We start from the raw sequence: 20,571 nt of genomic DNA, 5'->3' as shown, positions 1-20,571 counted from the left end.
CATTCTAAACAATTATGTTCCAAGTCAGTCATTGTGATCCAGTGACCAAAAACTCCTGTCCATCTACAAACCTAGCAAATCTGCTGAGCATTTTATGTACTTGTACAAGGTTGCTAAGGTCTAAAACTTATTAACTGTATCTATTAGGTCTACAGCATCCCTCCCATCTTTCAAAACTAATCTGAAAGCCTTTCTAGTCAAAATTTGTCTCTGTTCTTGTTCAAAAGCAGGATAAACTATAGCCTTAAATGTGAATAAGTACCTTTTCATTCCTTATACCTCCTTAATCTCTCTTCTTCACTTACTTTTTACTGCTATCAATTTCTTTTCATAGGTTCATAGGTTCATACTAGGCTATCTGCCCGAGGGCATTTACAAGCCTAGCCCATCGTTTTGTGGCTTACGCCACCCCTTTAGTATGGGGAACTATACCCATTATTTTGCTGTGCCTCTGTCGAGCAGTGACACTGAGGTAATCCCTGGGGTATATCTGCGATCTCCCATCCATTGGTCAAGATTTCTCTTGAACAAGGCCAGCGAGGTGCTCTGCCTCACATGTACCGGGATTTTGTTCCACAGCATAGGGAGTCTTTGGGTGATGAATCTATCCCTCCAGCACGTCCTATTAATAGCCATATCGAGGTTTAAGTCTCTCGCCCTTGTGGCTCTGATGGATCTTGATTTTTGAGGTGAAGCATATTCATCAAATCTGGGTTTGACATGGCCTTGTATGTTAGGCAAAGGTCACCTCTGAGCAAGCGGTGTTTACTGAATAGAGCTGGAGTTCTTTCAGTCGGGCAGCATAGGACAGATTTTGAGACCCTTTATCCTTTTGGTGAGGAACTTTTGTGGCCTCTCCAGCTGCTGCAAGTGTCGGGTCAGATACATCCCGAATGGGGCATTGTACTCAATCATTGGTCTGATGAGTGATGAGTAAAGGGAGACTATGACCTCCCTTGATCTAGATGAGAATCCCTTCATGATAAGGTGGGCAATGTAGAAGGTCTTCCTAACTACTTTAGCTACATGGGTGTCGAATGACAGACTACTATCAACCTGGGTCCCCAGGTCTCTGATAACTTCTTCTGTGCTCAGTGGATTGCCACCTATTTGGTAGCTAGGGGTAACCTTGTTTTTCCCAAAGGGTATGACTATGCATTTTTGGCATTTAACTTCAGGCCGTGGCTCTGGCACCAGTTATCCGTTTCTGTGAGACCCTTCTGAAGGATATCTGTGTCAGATGTGTTTTCTACTATGGCGCCCAGTTTGCAGTCATCTGCAAACTTTGTCAGCCATAACCCTCCTGTGTTTGCTTGTACTTCAGAAAAGTAGATGCCAAACAAGAGTGGGCCAGGACTGAGCCCTGTGGGACACCACTTGTGACAGGCTTTGAGTCTGACATGGCGCCAGCAACTCTGACCCTGTGGGTTCTGTCACTCAGCCAGTTTGCAACCCATCTTGTGATGTATGGGTTAACATTTAAGCTGATGAGTTTTTCAATGATACCCGAGTGGGGTATTGTATCAAGGCCTTAGCCAGATCGAGGTAGGCTGTATGCACTGCATTTCCCAAATCAATGGCTTTGGTGACTGTTTCAAAGAAGTCAACCAAGTTTAAAAGGCATGATCTGCCTTTGACAAAGCCAAACTGGGTTGGATCCAAAGTCTGCAAATTCCCTATGTCTTTATTTATGAGGTCCATTATGATCCTCTCCATGGCTTTGCAGATAAGGCTTGTCAAGCTAATGGGCGGTAATTTCCAGGGTCGGTGGAGGCACGCCTTTGTGAAGTGGGACCACAGTTGCAGTGCCACTCCCTGGGTAATGCGTATCCAGAGGTAAGACTTTGATTAAACAGCTGTCCTAGCTGTGGGTTTAATTCCTCATTGAGTTCGTGGAGCACACAGCCGGGGACACCATCAGGTCCCATGGATGCTGTGTTTTTGCTTTGGAGAGAGTTCTCACTTGGGCTGGAGATGTTTGGGGGCTGCAATCGTTTGGTATAGATATCTCCTTTGGGGAGGGGAGAAGTTTGCACTGAACCTGTCAGCCAGTATGTTGGCAATGTCTGTAGGATCAGTAATCTTCACATCGTTTTGAACTAGTTCTGAGCATATCTGGGAGTTTCCTCCTAGGTTTCTAACATAGCTAAAGAAGGCCTTATGATTGTCTTTTGAGTCTTTAGCTATCTTTCTCTCAAATTTGCTTTGGATGATTTTATGAGAGCTCTTAGTTTTTACTTATAGTGATCAAGGGTGTCTTACCTTTTAAGGATTTTGCTCTATCTTGTAGTAGCTTCCTCCTTTTATTGTAGAGTTTGTTTATGGCTGGGGTCCACCAGACTGGACGCTTGCCTTTGGTACTAAGAGTCTTTGTTTTGTTTGGGATTGCCTTATCCATGCAGTCCTGCAGGTGCTGGTAGAAGGTGTTTGTAAGTGATTCTGCGGCTTGAGTACTGTTTTCCGCCGGGGGCCTTAAAGGAGACCACACTAGTCTTTAGAAGTGTGAAGTCAGCTTTTGAGAAGTTCTTTACTGTGGTCTTTTTATTTCAGGTGGGGTGGGATGAGGACCTCCAGCGAGATTAGTTTGTGATCTGATCTCACCAGTGAGGGGTATACTTCCGGTGTTGAACATTGTGCTCCCATGTTCGTGATGATGAGATCAAGTATGTTATCTCCTCTTGTGGGGATGGTGACTAGTTGTTCCATGGCATTTGAGTTTATGAATTCCAGGAACTTTTGGGCTAGGGTGTTTGGGCTTGAGTAGTGTTCCCAGTCTATATTAGGGTAATTGAAGTCACCTAGTATGATGGTGTTTGGTGATACATTTATCCCCTCTAGTGTTTTCAGGAAGGCCATGTGAGGTTCCTGAGTTTGTGAGGGTGGCCTATAACATGCTACAATTTGCAGAGCAGTCTTGCCAATGGTTAATTGCACCTGGATCGTCTCCGATGCATCATGCGTTGCCACCAGTCTTGAGGTGTGGGTGTCCTTGATGAATATGGATACCCCCTCCTTTCTTGGTATTGTCCGGATTTTGGGGAACATGATATGAGGTAAAACCTGATAGCTGGGGTGCTCTCAGGAGCCTTGAACCAGGTTTCTGTCACAGCACAGACATCGATGTTCTCCATACTGAGAAGGGCCTCGAGTGCATTTTGAGATTTAGACTTCTGGCATTGAGCAGCATTACCCTTAGTTTTTTCCTTTTTGTGTTCTATGGTGGTAGGTTTAGAATTTGAGCCTTGCCTAAAAAGGCACTATGGGGTGGCAAGAGCCTTTGCCAATATCCGGAATCCCAGGGTGACAGGTGCAAGCCGTCCCTTATGCAGCGTGGCTTGTCCAGCATGTCATCCCAGGCAGACAGATACTGGATCCCCTTTGAATGACACCAGTGTTTAAGCCAATTGTTAAAGCTGATCATCTTATCTCTGTATTGTGGCATCACTCTTGGTGAAGGTAGGATACTGCTCAAGGTCAGGGTCATACCTGCCTGGGCTACATAATCAGAGAGCTCCTCAATGTCTCTTTTCATGTAGTCCAAGGAGGTACGTCTCAGGTCGTTTACACCAGCGTGGACAATGACTGAGTCATATTTGTACTTGCTGTTGAGAGACCTGAGTGCTTGCGTTATGTGGCGGATTCTAGCCCGACAGGCAGCTTACTGTGACCTTCTCCTTACTCAGTCTGGTGAGCGGGACGTCAGTGTGTCTGACTATGGAGTCATCAATGACTAGTGTGTCTGGCATTGTGTTTGGCCTTAAGGGCTGTGACTGTTTGACACTCTGACTGTGAGGTCTATGTGTTGCAGGTGTTGTGTTCTGAGGTGGTGGTTGTTTGGGTGTCTGCTTTGGTGGCCTCTGCTGTTTTGGTAGATTTCTGATCAGAGCCTCCGAGTATGTCTTTGTGTGTTTATGTGTATGATTTGAGGTTGTAATGGTGCTATGTGAGACTGGGTCTATAGTGTGTGTGGTAACCTTCTCCTCCTGACTGGTCTTGCCAGTCCTGTGTTGAGAGAGCTCAGCCTCCAGTTTGGCCGTATAGTTGCATCTCTCATGTATTTGTGTTTTGTGGGAGGAGGAGAGGGTTGTCTGTGTACATGAGGCAATTGTAACATTGCCTCAGTATTCCCAGGTTCACCAGCTGAGCAGGAGAGGATACTAGCAACTGATCCCTCGACATGCTAGAAGGATAGACAAAACTTTAAAAAGATTCAGGGGACGTGGGTGACCAAGAAATGGGGGTTACCTTTTGGGTACTATCTATGACAAGAGTGCCGTATCAAGGTAATAAGTACTGTAGGAGCAAGTGCTAGGTTTAACAGATAGAGAATAGTCTACTTGGAGTCAAGTGGAGATGATCTTTTAGTTATAGGATACGCTGATTAGATCAGTAGTATAGTTCGAGGAAGGTAGTTTTAAGGAAAATTTGAAGAGTGGACTTTAGGTAGCCCGAATAGTTTAAACCTGCCTAACCGGGCGCTGCCCTAGTGTGCAACAGTGGCAGCTCGAGCTAGCGTTTACAGCGTTTTATACCAGGGGCTGGAAAAAGCTAGAAACTGGCCCAAAGCGACCAATAAACTACTAGTTACTGGCTGAAACCTCACAAAACTGGACAAAAGGCAGCTCAATGCTTCCCACTCCCACTGGTAAGCAAGGTAACTTCCTCTCTCCCAAATAAGGCAAGGAAACAGTACACAGGAACTACAACCAAAGCCCAGGAATCAGCAACTCTGAAACTGGACTAAACTAGTAAAGCAGGAAAAACAAGAGATATTTTTTCTTTTTTTTTTTTTTTCACAAAACAGGCAGAAACAGGTACAGCAAACACTTATAAATGCTATGAATCAGCTACTACAGCTTACACAGAAGAATTTGCTACAAATACAGTCAAATAGTAACAAAGAAGGATTCCAAGTGCAATATTAAGTTAAATGCAGTATAAACAGCTTCAATGTAACAGAAAGGCAGGCTAAATACAGTCGCTAGGTATTCAGATGTGGAAAGCAACAAAAATATACTTAGTATCAAGAAAAGTCGCTATTCAGCTCTCTGCAGCCTGGATTACTCTGCTGGCCCAGGAGTCTGTGCTGAGTAGGTACAAGCTGAAAAACGCTACGTTTACGTGTTTTATACCAGGGGCTGGAAAAAGCTAGAAACTGGCCCAAAACGACCAATAAACTACTAGTTACTGGCTGAAACCTCACAAAACTGGACAAAAGGCAGCTCAATGCTTCCCACTCCCACTGGTAAGCAAGGTAACTTCCTCTCCCCAAATAAGGCAAGGAAACAGTACACAGGAACTACAACCAAAGCCCAGGAATCAGCAACTCTGAAACTGGACTAAACTAGTAAAGCAGGAAAACCAAGAGAGATATTTTTTTTTTTTTTTTTTTTCACAAAACAGGCAGAAACAGGTACAGCGAACACTTATAAATGCTATGAATCAGCTACTACAGCTTACACAGAAGAATTTGCTACAAATACAGTCAAATAGTAACAAACAAGGATTCCAAGTGCAATATTAAGTTAAATGCAGTAAAACAGCTTCAATGTAACAGAAAGGCAGGCGAAATACAGTCGCTAGGTATTCAGATGTGGAAAGCAACAAAAATTATACTTAGTATCAAGAAAAGTCGCTTATTCAGCTCTCTGCAGCCTGGATTACTCTGCTGGCCCACGTGGAGTCTGTGCTGAGTAGGTACAAGCTGAAAAGCAGCGTTTACGCGTTTTATACCAGGGGCTGGAAAAAGCTAGAAACTGGCCCAAAACGACCAATAAACTACTAGTTACTGGCTGAAACCTCACAAAACTGGACAAAAGGCAGCTCAATGCTTCCCACTCCCACTGGTAAGCAAGGTAACTTCCTCTCCCCCAAATAAGGCAAGGAAACAGTACACAGGAACTACAACCAGAGCCCAGGAATCAGCAACTCTGAAACTGGACTAAACTAGTAAAGCAGGAAAAACAAGAGATATTTTTTTTTCTTTTTTTTTTTTTTTTTTTTTCACAAAACAGGCAGAAACAGGTACAGCGAACACTTATAAATGCTATGAATCAGCTACTACAGCTTACACAGAAGAATTTGCTACAAATACAGTCAAATAGTAACAAACAAGGATTCCAAGTGCAATATTAAGTTAAATGCAGTAAAACAGCTTCAATGTAACAGAAAGGCAGGCAAAATACAGTCGCTAGGTATTCAGATGTGGAAAGCAACAAAAATTATACTTAGTATCAAGAAAAGTTTCTTATTCAGCTCTCTGCAGCCTGGATTACTCTGCTGGCCCACGTGGAGTCTGTGCTGAGTAGGTACAAGCTGAAAACGCATTTTACGCTTTTATACCAGGGGGCTGGAAAAAGCTAGAAACTGGCCCAAAACAACCAATAAACTACTAGTTACTGGCTGAAACCTCACAAAACTGGACAAAAGGCAGCTCAATGCTTCCCACTCCCACTGGTAAGCAAGGTAACTTCCTCTCCCCCAAATAAGGCAAGGAAACAGTACACAGGAACTGCAACCAAAGCCCAGGAATCAGCAACTCTGAAACTGGACTAAACTAGTAAAGCAGGAAAAACAAGAGATATTTTTTCGCTGACTTTTTCCCTAAATATAGCATAAGCCTGTTTTTCCCTCACTTCCTAATGCAATTCCTATTTCTATTATAATGTAACAGGTAAGCAATGGATGAACCAGGCAGAAGCCAAGCAGAGAAATTCAGCTGCTATAGCAATGAGACACAGTCACCCATTTTTCCAGTAAACAAAATACTCCATAAGGAAAATGCAGGCATCAAGGCAGGAAAAACACAGTTGTAAAGTCCTCCAGTAGTAAAAAGCAATCCAGGATATTTATTGTAACAAAAGGTAAGCGCTTTCGCAGTTAAGCTTCATCAGACCAAATACAAAAAGCTAAAATGCACACCATTTAAACACATAGTGCTAAAGCAACACCCAATCGTAAAAATACATCAGTTAAAAGGCACATCAATTAAAGTTAAACTGTTAAAGCTGAAAGACCACATTACCTGTAAATACTGGACAAAAAAGGATGCAAAAAATATATATATGGAAATAAAAACATATGTGTATAATAAGTATAAATATATGCATGTGTAAACTCACATATAAAAATATACATATATATATATATATATATATATATATATATATATATATATATACATCTGGAGCATTTCTCTCCGGGCCTCCACTGAAAACAGGCTCTGTGGAACCTAGTCGGACATTCCCGGTCAACAAATGTTAAATAAATAAATAAATAAATAACTATATATTTATATATATATATATATATATATATATATATATATATATATATATACATGTATATAAAAATATATACTACTAATGTTCTCATAAGCAACAATAAAAAACCAATAAAAATAAATAAATAAATGAATGAATAACCACTACTATTTCCTATTTACTTCTGGAGTCTTCTTTTCTTTAATAAGGGCTTAATAGAAGCCCTCTCATTCAGACCTCTCCCTCTACCTGCATGAAGGGTGATAATCCAACAAGTCTCCCTATGTTCTGTGTGTGTAGTAATGTCACCTTCCCTAACACTGGGAGAAATAGTCTCAATGACCCTGAAGTTAAATGTATGAGATTCTCCCAGTCCCAATACATGTTTAGTGCGCTGTGTGTAGAGCCCCTTCTAATGTGGTAAATGTGCTCCCTCATCCTATCACGCAGCACCCTGTTCATCTTACCAACATAGAAGGAGCTGCAAGCATCGCACTCTGCTAAATAAACCACATAGGGAGTCATGCAATTGGCATGAGTATGAAAAGTACATTCTCTACAGAGATCTGGATGATGAAAAGTGTCAGAGGTGTTAATGAAGGAACAAAAATTACAGTCACCACATGGCGTGGTAAGACCAGGAGTAAAAACCGTGGTACTTAAACCACTGTTATGGCAAAGTAGCCTCTTCAAATTTTTCCTGTTCTTAAATAGAAACCTAGGTTTATCACCTACAATCTTACCTATATCATCATCTACCTATAAAATAGGCCAGTGCAGTGCAAATAAGCTAGTGATATCTCTATGGTCACTAGTATAAAAAAGAGGAATCCTAGTTTCACCAAATCCCACACTAGGTTCATTACCACTAATTGCACTTGCCTCCCATACTGGTTCAAAGTACGGACTTGCTGTGGTAAACCTTAACTGATCTATATTAGACCAGTTTCTATTAATCTCGCCAAGGCTATACCCCCTGGCTAATAACTTCTTCTCTAAATTGCCCAGCTCTTCCACAAAACCGTCCATAGTGGGATTTAATCTGGAGGCCCTCATTCCTTGTCCTTTAATCAGGTTCTGAAAAATATTTCTATTAGACTAACTTACACTTAATTTCTTTAGTTTCTCTACAAACTATCTAAAATTTCTCTAAATATTAAATAATTGTCACATACCTTGTATACATTCTTAACCAATGTTTTTATATTATGTCTAATTTGTTATAATTATTTAAACTGCAGCTGTTTTTGTTTTATTTTTGAAGATTGTACAATTATTGTTCTTAAAATGTTATGTAATAAATTGGAGCTTTTCTCCCAGCCCTCCACTAAAATGGGCTTCTACCCAGTCGGACTTTCCCGGTAATCAAATGTTAGTAAATAAAAATAAATAAGTAAATAAATAAGCATCTGTAAGTCTTATCCAGAGTCACAAAAGCAATTACAGGCAGTTTCTTCTACTATAAGTTCCTTCATATTAGCCTTGAAGCCACCCAATGCTCTCTTGGTTGTTGATTCCATGTCGCTGCTTCAGGTTTAGTGAAGCTTCTTTCCCCTATGGCGGTGCCAAAAAGAGGTCTCATCAAAGTTTTGTCATCATCCTATCTATATCTCAATGAGTATGATGGTTCTCTTTTTTGTATAAAAACAAACAAAGAACCAAAACTAAAAAAACAAAATGAAATGGTGGCCAAACGCAGTCGAATCCACAAACAAATTTATTGTTGTTAGCGCTTTCGTGCACAATGCCTTAGTGCACTTCTTCAGACAACATATCATTGGGTAAAACCTCTTAAATACAAAATACAGTTAAGACATAATTATCAACACACCCAGTCATTAATGCATCACTTAACTTTTAAAACCACATGCTCATAAAAAACTTCTAATGGACATATCTTGCCTATATACAAAAGCAAAGAAATAGAAGTCTTTCTTTAACAATACGTTGGATACTATTCGAATTAATAATTTATCGTTCCAAAGCGTTTAATTTAAGTAAACATTTGATGGAACAAACATCGTTAATTCCAGGGTGAACATAGGCATTGGTCTTTAACTGCCATAACAGTTCTTGCTCTTCTAATTTTAAATGCCATGGGCCACCTCTAGGATTTTTAAGAACTTGCTGAACTACTAAAAATTAAAACTATGAGAATTATATTCAAGTATATGCCTAGCTAAGGCGTTGGTACTAATACCTTTCGAAATAGCATAAATATGCTCATAAATTCTCTGCTTCAACTGTCGCTCAGTCTTGCTGAAATAGAATGCAGGGCAAGACTGGCATAAAGTTAGGTATACTACCCCTTGACTTTCACAGTTAAATCTATTAGAAATACCATATCTACTGTTGTTCACATAGAAAAAATTCCCTATTTGAATGTGCTTGCAGTAATTACATCTACCACATTTATACATTCCTCTCTGTTGTTTAATTTGTCTATGTGGTAATTCAAACAAAGTTTTCAAATTCAGGCCTCTTCTGAAGACCATAATAGGTTTTTCTCCTAAAATTTTGTTAAGTGTTCGCTGTTGTGAAATAATGTCCCAGTTATAATATAAAATGTGCCGAAATTATGATGTGTAAAATGCTTTCAACTCCTAGTTATAGTAAAATTTCATTAAATGAATTTAATCAAGCATATCAAAAGATAAAAAACTTTTTGAGTGATCTCTTTATTGAAGCTAGTTAAAGAAAGACTTCTATTTCTTTGCTTTTGTATATAGGCAAGATATGTCCATTAGAAGTTTTTTATGAGCATGTGGTTTTAAAAGTTAAGTGATGCATTAATGACTGGGTGTGTTGATAATTATGTCTTAATTGTATTTTGTATTTAAGAGGTTTTACCCAATGATAGAAGTCTGAAGAAGTGCACTAAGGCATAGTGCATGAAAGCGCTAACAACAATAAATTCGTTTGTGGATTCGACTGCGTTTGGCCACCATTTCATTTTCTCTTATTTGTATGGTTGATTTTAGTGGGGGTTAATGACCCAACATAATAATTTTGAACTACTGAATGCTGAGTAGCATAGTAGTGAAATTTTGAAAAGGGTGGGGTATTTCCAATGTAATGGTTAAAAAAAAAAAGTACTAAATTGTAATAATTCCACTTCTGAATGATGACTTTACATATCAATCAGCAGTTTATAATCTATGGCAATAAATGTAAGCAGGTGAGTAGGTTCTGTAAGAAAATATAACTTGAATATTTACCAGATGAAATCAAATATTTTAAATACTTTGTTCTGGGAATACATTTCTGAAATTTAGACAAGTTTGATAAAAAATATCCTTATGTAGAATATGAGAATGGAAATGCAATCTTAAATATTTATCCAACAAGTCTTAGACATCTTTACTTCAAAGTAACACTCTATATCATTCTCTGTATATGCTACACTATTATTTAGAAAATCATAGCATATGTGTAAATACTGACCTGAAAAAAACAGTGCTACAGCCCTGGTTAACTTTTTATACATCTCTTATTACCTGCAACTTATCAGATTGGAGATTGCAAGATATGTCTCTTTTCATATCTTCGTAAATGTATGTTTGATATGGTGGATCATATCATAATGAGAAGAGTTAATAATATTCCTTAGCTATATAATAGTCTTACACACAGTATTTCAGTCGTTTTCAGTTTACATCTGTTGTGAAAGTTGATTACCTGGATGTCAGCAGCATCTGCGAAGCTAGCCAATGTTTAGTTATAACATTAGACAAGAAAAGTCTTTAGTGAAAACCTTTTCAAATGTATAGCATTACTGTCTGGTACAGCAGGTAAGCACCCTGCCATAAGTTGAACTATTTATGGTTAGGAGACTTGGTAATAAATGGAAAGATATTCTTTCCATTTCTAAACAAGAGATTAAGTTGATTATGAAAGATTACCCCAGAGATGAAGTAGAACAGGCAAATATGCAAGTCTGTGTTAAAAATAAAGATGATTTATTGCAACTGGATCAATATAAATTAAATTATGTGAGGCTATATAAGGCTTTAATAGTCAAGCAGAAACAACTATAAGACAATAATCTATATTACAGTATAATAATCTTTTGTAAAAGACCAAAAAGTCCTTGTACATTAGTAACTAATTAGGCATGATAAAAGTTTGCATTAATATCTATGTAACCTATATATAACCTGTAACTATGGAAATGGTAAATAGGTGCCTAAGTAAATTGTCTGACATTCAGGGTTTTAGATCTCTTATCAGAAGGAGTCCCTGTGGTCATTGTCATGTAAATATTTTGTCTCTAGAGGTTTGTAGAATTAATAGCTATTATTCTAATAACAGCGCCATCCTTACACATGCGACAGTCTGGCTATGTCCGTGAAACAAAAAATATAAATATACATAGGGCAAACCCATACCAGAGACATAAGACATAATTTCATAACCAGCCCTGTGGCTATTCATTTTAAAAATAATATAATTCAGGTATCAAGGGTATGAAAACTACTGTTCTTGAGAAAATGTCAGCATCAAAAAGACTAGGCTGTGATAAAAATGTACTTTTGTAGAAAAACTAAGTGTTGTTTATCTTACTCCTCCATAATCTTATACCTCAAGAGTTAAATCTTGAATGGAAATATTTGATTGCATAAATGTTTACAGTTTCTTACTGGGAATGTTTGATTGCATAAATGCTTACAGTTTCTTACTGGGAATGTTTGATTGTTGTTTTTTTTCCTTACATTTGTTTGTTTCTAAATTCTGATTTTTTTCAGTTCTGCTGGATACACCCTTTAACTCTCATAACAAGGTGACAAGGTTCTATGGGCAAATAAACTTTTTCCATGGTATATTTTTTATCTGACTTGTTTCTAAATATCCCCTAGTACTGGTTTCATGGATGTTATGGTCCTAAACACATTTAGCCCTGCCCTTTAATGACTAATAGATTTGGTTAATATATTTGAACGCAATAAGATATAGAGAAGGGTAGATTGGCATAATTTCCCAATAGTCTTGAAAAAGCATCCAATAAATTGTAATGGTTTTACACAGAAACTGAGAATGCATACATTTATTAACACACAAAAGTACTACTTGTTCATATAGTAGCCCTCTTTGATTTTAGCAACTAGACGCAGTACTCACCTCCGCCAATAACACCAGCATGCCAGACTGATAGTCTGCTTTTATGCCTTTTTACCACTGTCATTCATGCTACTCAGTCCACACTCCTCAATGCACTGCTTGCTTTAACAGTGTTATTTGTCTACTGTGCATGCATTCTGTTCTACAACAAATGAACAGCTGAGCCCTGGAAAGCTATCCTTGGACATTACCACACAATCTTCCCTTCCTTATGTTCTTCTGCATGGTAGCCATTTGAGATGCTGGGACTTGCTAAAGTAAGTCCCAAAATGGAGACTGAATGGCTGAAAGATAAGACTTACATATACAAAGTCCGAGAAGTCATTTCTCGGGAATATTGCCTTTTTTCCAAGGTATGGCTATCTTGGAGTTGGTATATATAAGTTTGGGGGGATGCACAAAACAAAGGTTTCATGAAAAATGCAATGTTTGAGATTCACTCTTCAGTGTTTTAGGTCTTTTTTTTTTTTTGGCTTTTCAGCACTCTGCATTTCAGGAGCCAACATTTCAATAGAGAGCTGTTCTACATAGACTGTCTTCTTACATCTCTTCCCCACATGTTCTTTCTCTTTGTTCTTCCACTGCTACACCTCCTTCCTATAAAATATGATAGCTGATGCATTAATCTTCCTGGAAACTAAAACGCTTTTCTATGACACTCTTCTTCCACTGGCAGCTTGTCAGAGACTTCAGTTTTTGTTATACATCCTGTGTATCCTACAATGCATACTTTGACATGTAGTTCTGAAGGCATCATTCGCTTTGCCAAACAGTAATGGTATCCTGTCATGCAGAGATGAGCTGTGTGTAATGCCCTACTGTGTAGTCTACTTATTGTTCTGTGCTGCTTCACACAGCTTAATATTACACTTCCTTCTACTTTTCTCGGGCATATCTGTAGAAAAATTGTTCCATATGCTTTTCCTAGCAAGCATGATTTACAGAACTCATAAGTACTTTCTTCACTGTATGAAAATCTGATATATGCACTGATAGTAATGAATGAGTCAAGAAAAACGAAGAGCAACACCTTGCCAACAGACACACACACACACACACACACACACACACACACACACACACACACACACACACACACACACACACACATACACTCATACAGTCACATACACTAACAGACATAGGCTGACAACTAATAAGTATCACTGCATTGTTTAAGCTATTGGTGGAGAGGCTAACTTTCAATCACTGCATTTTTTAATCTATTGGTGGAAAGGGTAACTTTCATTCTGCAACATGGGTAAGACAATTTTATGATTGGATCTGAGGAGCAGTAGGGACAGGTGAGGGGAAGAAATATTATGCACTTAAACATGCCTACCTTTTTCCTTTGGGGTGAGGATTGCAATGGTCCCGGACAGAAGACAAAAGTTCCCCATGCATCATTGTCAAGCTATATAAAGCAGCAGAATAATGTAAACAAAACTGTTTCAGTCCTTTAGTGAGTGATATTAGGAAATGTACATCCCAAAGAAGGTAAAATGACAGAGCTTGATGTCATGGTTGGAGTGGGCTATCACATGTGCAGTAATGTTAGTACTGTATACTAAAAGTAGACCTTCAAAGCAGCAAAATGAGTGGCTTAGTCCGCACTCCTTAGACAACAACTACCATCAAGCAAGGTCCAAATGTTGCCTGTCGTATGCAGTCAGGAAATGTAACAGACAGGACTGGCGGCTTTGGCAGATGGGAAGCATACCTCTCAAGTGTACCTCAGTATGAGGAGCGTACCTCATTTGAGGTCTTAAAAAGTTTATGTTCCTCGAAGTTCTACATTGAAAGGGTATGGCACACATTTTGTGTTAGAAATTTTTTAACTGATATCCATGGAAAATAGAAATAAGTCATATTAAGTTGTTAAAATATCTTTTTTATAAGTAAAACCAGCATATTTTAACCACCCTATGACCCTCGTAGTTGAAGTTGTCAGTAAGCCATTAGTATGTGTACCACATTTTGCCCATTTGTTCCACATTATAAAGGCTGGTGTTCCTTATTTTGAGTATGGAAGGTTGAGAGCTATGATGGGAAGATGAGTATAAAGCAGCCAAGGAAATGCTAAACAGAAATAACCCATCACACATGGTTATTGCTCACAAATGCATGACGCTGAACTTTAACTTGTGAATTTAATATGTGTCATAAAATATAATGACATATCAATGCCTCAGCCAAGCACGCTGCTCCACACCTTATGTAAAGAGTCAGCAAGAGCCCTTAACATTGACATTGTTGTAAAAGCTGTTGCCTGAGAAAAAATTAACATCCTTTTCTTAAAACGTTCAGAAAATTACTGACATCTAAGTGCAGCTGCTAGAGGAAGTCAGGGAGTCTGAATTCCTTAGCAGCATCAGCAGATTGGTTACAGGCTTGGACCCCTCATCTTTAAAAGGAAGGGAATTAGTGGCCAAGGATACACAGACAGTCTGTGTCCAGTTGTATGGTTCATTGGTAACTGCTAAGAGTGTGGTCAGCATTTTCTGGTTAAGTGACTTGCTCAGAGTTACACAGTAGCAAATGGAGGTCGAAGTAATTAAGTCTTTAACTACAAGAAGCAGCTTTTAACAGCTCGTAGCCTCAAACCTCTGATATAATTGCCAATAATGTATCAGGAAAGGTCTTACCTGTGAGTGTAAATGTAAAAGGTTTAGCAGTAGAGATAGCCCATAACTAAGACTGCCTTTTCTGTTTAGTAGATTATAAGTGTTTGACATTAACAGAGGGGGACCTTAAATTGCTCAGGGTGTGTGCTCTCAGCACGCCTAATATTATCACCGCGTTGTATTTTGTTCTATCAGATTACAAATGATACTCTGTTTCAAAAGCTTTGCCTTTTAAACCTGTAAGTTTGCATAACCACATTCAAGCATCGTGAAGTCACTCTGGAACCTTCCTTATATACTTCTTTGATTGCTAAAATCAAAGAGAGACTCAGACAAGAAGGGATGATGGATTCCTTGGTCAAAGTGTCAAAAAAATAAAAGATGGTCTGTGAAGAACAAGTGCTAATCAACCTCATGCAGCTCATGTTCTTAAAGATACAGTGGTCCATGGCAGTCTTCAAAGAGCAATTTCACAGATGTCAAACTACACTACTTCATCAAGATAATATGATGTAATGCCATTCCCTCTGGAAATATATTGTACTTCTGTTGAAAATTCTAGGACTGAGATACAAGATAAATACTGATGGAAGAGTGGCATTATATCTGAGTGCAATGTTTAGTTATAACATTAGAAAGAAAAGTCTTTAGTGAAAACCTTTTCAAATGTATAGCATTACTGTCTGGTACAGCAGGTAAGACCCCTGCTTTCACGGTAAATAATTATACATTCTGACTGAAACACAAATTATCTACCATTTAAAAATAGTATTTGTTTGCCTACAGCATACATGTTCACTAATGTGAATGGAGTGCATGCACATATGCACACACGTGCACAAGCACGCACACACGCGCACACACACACACACACACACACACACACACACACACACACACACACACACACACACACACACACAAAGAGTCAAAGACCAATACATGGTATGCATTAGTCTAGCCAGATATGATTAAAATACTTTCAATAAATATAAGTATGGAGTTACTGAATCATATGAGTGATAAGCTCCAGAACATTGTGCTAATGTTACTGTTTAGGGTGCTTGGAATATTAACATTGGAGGTATTGAGAACCATTTGCATTGCTAATTTTACAGTGTTAATAATCAAAGATCCCATAGTTTGACGTAACAAGTGCTAGCATTTCTAGAAAGGGACTGCTAGTGAATTAGAAGAGCCATAATGCTCACAGTAGTCTATGCTGAAGAGTAGTAATATGGCTGTGATATCACCAATCATGTGATCATAACAAGAACAGTAAAATTGCTTGTCTCAGGAATTGTACATTCACACAAGCAGTGAAGTCCCTCATAGCAGCAACTTGGGCATTATGAACAGGCCCCAAAGGGCCAGCACAGTAAAGTGCCAGCTCAGTTTATTATATAAATGGGGAGCAGAATAGCACATGGCAACGCTAGGAAGGTGAAATAGCAGGCAGAAGAATACACACAAAGGTGGGCTTAAGGAATGATAGACCGGGACAGGAGGGCATTTCTTAGTGGGAGAGAGGTACCCATTTTATACTTTTTAAGAAGAAGGGTAGACAGGGAAGGTAAAAAGGGGCTTGTCTTGGAAGGATAGAGGAAGCAGATAAGGTAAAATGCACAGATGAACAAACTTAAAATGCAGACATAGACAAGCAGGGTGGTATTTACACTATCTGTAACACATCATGTTCTGGAACTGCTGGACCATGTAGTACACACATCCAGTGTAAGCAACATGGCAACTCCACCCTGCCACTAGAGGATGCAATGCCTGACTCCCCCAACCTGTTATTAGCTTAATCAGCTACCATATACAGCTCCCAAGACCTAAACCCATATATTAGCATTAATGTCATTTGTCCCACTTTCTCAATCCACCTGTGCAAATGAATCAGTTTGCCTTACTTGTTCTCTCACCAAAAGCAAAACAGTAGCCCAATGTGGCAACACGATAAGGTAATGTCAGTAGCAAAGTCTGGCCAGCCACTGCATTCTAATACATAGACTGGGTGAGATAATGTATGTACCAGTTTTATTCTGTGTTGCTTTTAATATGGCCTATATTTGTGGACCAGATGCTGCTTTTTTGCCACTGCTGCAACATATTGTGCTCACCTCTTCCTTGCATGAAGTGGTGCTGCAGCTAGTTCATGTGACAATTCTGTACCCAATTCCTCACCTACTGCTGCAACAGGTCTCTCAGGCAGTACTATGATGTCTCTAACTGTATCTGCTTGTGTACTACCATATTGTGCAACATGGTGCATGCATGAATATCTAACTGTAGGTCTCAGGTGCATACAGTATCCAAGCAACGGAAGCATCCTTTTAGTTCCTAAACACTTGTTCCGCAGTGTTCTGTGTTTGTAGTTATGCAGTATTGTAAGCCATCTCAGTCTTGGTCTGAGGTTTCAGATGGCACTCATCAGTCATGGTCTCCTAGACATATCCAGTATCACCTATAATACTGTGGTTTGTCATCTGCTTAACTGGGAGCCATATATCCCAGCCTATGTACCTGAGATATGTGCATCTACCAACAAAATGATGCTAAGAGAAGTCACCCCACATGACAATCTAGTGGAGGTAGCACATGCTTCAGGTGTGGGGCTCATGTGAGCTGCCCGAGTGTTGCACAGACACATTACTTATAAAACCCTGTGCACTGCACACCACCTGGCAATTGACAGAGTGGAAGACATTGCAGTTTCTGTTCTAGCCACAGTATAAAACAGATGGAGCTATGATGGCGATATCTAGTTTTATTTTTATGCATTTAGTTTGTTTACCAGTGTAGTACACTGATCACAACAGACCATTTTCAGGCACAGCCTGAGTGAAGAAATTCATAAAAAAAAAAAAATAAAACAGAACAAATTCACAAAGATGGATTAATCACAGAAGGTAAAGAATGGCAGAGACAATTGTGACAATATGTAAATATTATTAACTGAGTAGAAAAATAAATGTGAATTAATTTGTAGTAAAGTAAATAAGAGAGGGAAGCAACAAGTGAGAACAGAGTGTCAAATTAGAAGTGATGTAGATGCAATCAATGGGTCTCAAGATCACTGGGAAATGTTTTACATCATAAAATGCTATCATAGTGTTGCCTGTCTCCTCTGATGTCCATGGAAACCATATATGCTCCTCTATATGCTACAATATCACATCAATAAACTGGTTTAGGATCTGAAAAGATAACACTTGGGAAATTCCTAACTGATCCCCTGTCAGATGCTGGTAGGGTCTCATAGCAAGTCTTCATGTCCATAGGGGTTGTCAGTCTATGCTTCTCCCCTTGATACTGCATGTGATACTGCATGTGCATGATACATGTCTACGTACTCCCATATGGTGTCTCTCTCTACATGGTAGCGATCAACAATATCCTGGTCATAGACATGATGTTATGTTAGCCATTTTAGACCGGTTTGTAGTATAGAAGCTGATGACAGCATTGTGGGTACTGGTTGTGAAAACGTTCACTAAGAGTTGTTGGTCAGCTATTCCTCACACAGGAGCATGGTGAAGTTACTACATACCAAGAAATCCTGGTGTCCAGAATAAGTGATAGCCATAGCTCTTAGTGATGGATTAATATGTCTCTGAATCACTTCTCCTTGTTTGATTTCATCATATGCATACACAGTGTATCCTTTGCATGATGGCTCTCATTTGGATCACATAATACAGTTATTTGCATATATTCAGTACTGTGCTGTTTCTCCTGATGCTTGACCATTTATTTATTTATTTATTTATTTATTTATTTATTTGCATTTCTTTACTGGGAGGTTTGCTGGGCCAGGATGAGCCCATTTTCAGTACAGGCCCAGGGAGAAACGCTCCAAAAAGAAACAATATGACAAAAGCTACAGAATCAAAGTATAGAAATCAAGCAGCGATGGTACAGAACACATTTTAGAATAGGTAATACAGTAAAATAGATAAAATCTAACATCTATATAACTTGTATTTTAAGTATGTAAGCCAAACAAGAATACAATTGATGACATGGGATAACATCACAACTATGTGTGTTTATGAATTTCACCCTCCCTGCGTGTCACAGCTCATCACATTGTTTCATATAGTTTTATGCTGTAAATGTTTCTGAATAGCCCCCATTGTCATGTTTCTTTTCTGTGATAAGTAGCACAATGCCAAAATAATTTTTTCCTGGCAGGTGTATCACTAAATTCAGATATTTTAAATGATTCAACATTACATGCATTTATTCAGGATATAAAAAAGATTAGTCCTTCCAGTTGACATAAAAGAAAATATAGGAGGTAACAACAAATGAGAAATATGGAGACAGATAATAGCACTGCAAGATGGAAAACAGTTCATTTTTATCCCATAATGTTTCAGATAGTGAGACAGCTCCTGAAAAATCAGATTCACTCTAAGGAGCATCACCTAGCAAGAATACAAACAAAAACAAACAGACAAAGTGGCTATAATTTTAATGAAACTAGATCCTCATCTGAAGACTAAAGGAGCATCATTTTACCTCTCAGACAATAAGTGAGGGACAGGATATAAATATTCAAGATGGTAAACTGAATGTATATAGATCAAGAAAGTGTAAACAACTGGAAATCTGCAGGAATATCATCGAAACGTGAAGCCTGAGTAAAAGAGGTATATAATGAAACATTTGTTCAAAGAAAATGTTATGAATACAAGGAGCAACGTATTTCAGGATAGCATGAAATTATTTAGAATGGGCAAATTTAACATCACACTGGGACAAGTATGAAGGGAATGTACTGAGAGGAAGTGTGAAAATGTATACTGATGTTGCACTGGCACAGAGCACTTAACCCGGCAGTAGAGAAACCCTTACTATTATGTTTACTGAGTTCTGGTAACAAGTCTGATCCAGCTACATAAACAGACCCATTTCTGGAATGAACTAGAAGGGTGTAGAGTTCCAAACAAGAAACAGCAGGGCTCCATTAATAAATCCAACAGTTGAACAGAAGCAAGTGGTGTGATACAGCCAGGTAGAGTTAACATAAGCAAATAACACATGTTAACTTACAGAATGAATAAGCAAGTGCAGAATCGGTGAAAAATATGAAAGCTCACTAAAATGGGTAGAAAAAGAAAAGAAATGAAATGGTCATGCATTTAGCAGATACTGCTCGGTGCAACCCAGTGATGTTGCTTCAATGTTAGTTTTGGACAATGTGATCCACATGTCAAAATAAATATATGATCCTAATGTTCCAGGTCTACCATTCTTGGGAACAATTATAGATACTGAGAAAAACAACAAGACCTGCTTTGCTTTGTTACCTAAGGATACTTGAGAAGACGCAAGGGGGTTGTGATATAAATCAATGTCACTAAAACAGATGGTGGATTAAAAGAAAAAAACAAGGGGAACTGGAGAGTTTACAGACTCCAGATAAAGCTTTTGCACCAGATACAGTTCCTAATAGAAAAACCTAAATAAGCATAATTCTGACGTTATAAATCTGCTTATTGGGCTAGCAGTTGTGGAATCTGTTATATGTAATGCGTAGCTGTCCCGGATGGAAGGAG

This window comes from Protopterus annectens, chromosome 4.part0 (assembly GCF_019279795.1).
Source record: "Protopterus annectens isolate FY-2018-M chromosome 4.part0, PAN1.0, whole genome shotgun sequence".
Classification (NCBI taxonomy): Eukaryota; Metazoa; Chordata; order Ceratodontiformes; family Protopteridae; genus Protopterus; species Protopterus annectens.
Note: the sequence above shows the minus strand (reverse complement) of the source record.